The sequence below is a fragment of the Arachis duranensis genome, chromosome 9, assembly GCF_000817695.3.
Source record: "Arachis duranensis cultivar V14167 chromosome 9, aradu.V14167.gnm2.J7QH, whole genome shotgun sequence".
Taxonomy (NCBI): Eukaryota; Viridiplantae; Streptophyta; class Magnoliopsida; order Fabales; family Fabaceae; genus Arachis; species Arachis duranensis.
In genome coordinates this window covers 107633895-107636777 of record NC_029780.3, presented here as the reverse complement: position 1 = coordinate 107636777, position 2883 = coordinate 107633895, and positions in this window count along the sequence as shown.

The window sequence follows — 2883 nt, the reverse complement described above, 5'->3', positions numbered from 1 at the left end:
TTTTGTGCCAGTTTGGGCGTTTAACTCCCATTTGGGTGCCAGTTCCGGCGTTTAACGCTGGAATTCCTGAGGGTGACTTTGAACGCCGGTTTGGGCCATCAAATCTTGGGCAAAGTATGGACTATCATATATTGCTGGAAAGCCCAGGATGTCTACTTTCCAACGCCGTTGAGAGTGCGCCAATTGGGCTTCTGTAGCTCCAGAAAATCCACTTCGAGTGCAGGGAGGTCAGAATCCAACAGCATCTGCAGTCCTTTTTAGTCTCTGAATCAGATTTTTGCTCAGGTCCCTCAATTTCAGCCAGAAAATACCTGAAATCACAGAAAAACACACAAACTCATAGTAAAGTCCAGAAAAGTGAATTTTAACTAAAAACTAATGAAAATATACTAAAAACTAACTAGATCTTACTAAAAACATACTAAAAACAATGCCAAAAAGCGTACAAATTATCCGCTCATCACAGATCAATGACATTGTCTTTCTTCATATGGTTATCGTTGTTGTTTTTAGTCACCTTGTATGTGTGATTTTTGTCACTTCTTTCTCTATATGTATTGTTGCTGTTATCATCTATTTGTTTGTCGTTGGCCATTTTTTCTGCATGTTAGTCTGTGTTTTTTTCTTTGGTGTATATCTCTCTTTGATATTTCTTTATTGTGTGATTCCTTATTGTTTTGTTGCTATCTATTTCCATTATAGCATATCCTTTCTCCTTTGTTGGTTGGATAGTTTTCTTTTCTTGTTCTGTGTGCTTCTCTGTCGTTCTAGTTTTCTTCACTTTTTTAAGAATTTCTTTTTTGTTGGCTTTATTAGTTGTCTCATTTCTTTTCCTCCATATGGCACAATATTTTTGTTCATGATCAGCTTTACCACATGTAAGACATATTTGGTGAATTCCTTCGTATTTTACTTGATAAACTTTTTTATTCACCATATACCTTCCCAACAAAGGCTTGATTAAATCAACTTTTACACATAATTTAGCAAATTTTTTTCTGCATAAGTGTGAAGTGTTGTAATCTATCTTACATATTCTTTCTATTAGGCCTCCAATCTTCTTAAGAATCTTTTCATTGTAGAGTTATATAAGTAGTCCCGAAAGTCTTACCCATGCTGTAATTTTATCAATGGTGGTTAGGAGAGGGTTGAAATTAGGTTTCCAAAGCCTTACCATCAAGTAGTGATCATATATCTTCTATGTTCCTTCTAAAAGAGCAAAATCCAAGTCCTTTGGAGCATAGAACTTGACTAAGTAAAACTCCTTCCCAAGGTTTATAACATCGAGCTTAGGCGATCTTTCTTATAGGTTTTTAATCCTCCTTTTTATCGCTACATAACCAATTTTCATTCCTATAAGTTTAACAATGATGGATCTCCACCATAGTTTTCATAGTTCTCTATTGGCTTCCTTATTTAAAACTATATTGAATATCCCCTGACCTATATCTTCCACTGTAATATCTGCCTTACTATGTTCTTTTTTCTGTTCTTTGTATCTCATTATCCATATTTCCTGTTTCAGGTACAACTTCCTCGTCCGTCTCCTCTTCTTCAGAATCTAGAGTTTCATCTTCCAACTCTAGTGCTTCACCGGTCACCATATTAGCATAGGTCCGATTCTAATTTTCTCCTCAGTTTCGCCAGTCACCATGTCAGCGTATGTCCTGTTGCAACCTTCTCCTTCATTTCTGCCACTTCCTATATCAGTGTTAGTCTTGTTGTTAACTTCTTTTTCATTTCCTTGCATCCATTTCTCAACTCTTGGCACCAGAACAGTGGTATCAGATAAACCTTCTTTGTCTTTCTGCACCTTCTTAACACTTCGTTGAAGTAAGTCTTGTTATTGGTTTGTTGTTTTTTGTTCAGTTTGAGTGCAATCTCCAGTCATCTTGCCGGTTGGGGCGTTGAAAAAAGATGTTAGTGAATATATAGTATGAAAAGAAAAAAGAAAAAATGGCTAGTTTCTATTTTATCAAATTATCAATATTGGTGCAAAACAACGAGACTCTAAAAACTTAGTCACTTTCTTTGCATGTAGGTCCTAACAAGGACAAACCTATTGGTAAAAGGCTTTTTATTTTTGCTGTAGAAGATAAACATATTTTTTTTACAAGAGATTAAAAGAAAGAAAAGAATACCAGAAAAAAAAAGAACAACTCCTAAGAGCTAAGGACGTAGTCCTGTTGCAGCAACGCAGGAAAACTCCCCCAATACTTCTCCCGCTTCAGCTGATGAACATTATTAGATGCTGCAAATCTTGCCAAAATATCAGCAACTTGGTTAGCATCTCTTTGAATAAAATTGATCTCAGCTCTTAAATTCCAATTCAAGACCTCACTGACTTTAGATACTAGGGTGTTGGTGGACGAAATTGTGATCACTGTTCTTTGATTTGCATTATTGTTGTGTTGTGGAATTTAGGATTAATATACTCTTAGGGCACTGTTTATTTTCACAACTCCGTTCAACTAACCAGCAAGTGTACTGGGTCGTCCAAGTAATAACCTTACGTGAGTAAGGGTCGAATCCACAGAGATTGTTGGTATGAAGCAAGCTATGGTCACCTTGCAAATCTCAGTTAGGCAGAAAAAAAAAGGGAATTGTAATTATTGGAATAATTAATAAAAAGAAATAATAAAAGGATAGAAGACTTATGCAGATTCATTGGTAGGAATTTCAGATAAGCGGGTGGAGGTGCTGTAGAGCCCAAGCACGCCTGTTCTCCTACTGCTTCTACTCAATCCTTCTTACTCCTTTCCATGGCAAGCTTTGTATAGGGGTTCACCATCAACTGTGGCTACTTTCTTCCTCTCGGGGAAATACCCTGTGCGGCTGTCACTCGCACAGCTAACCAGTCTGGAGGCATCACCCATGGCTGAT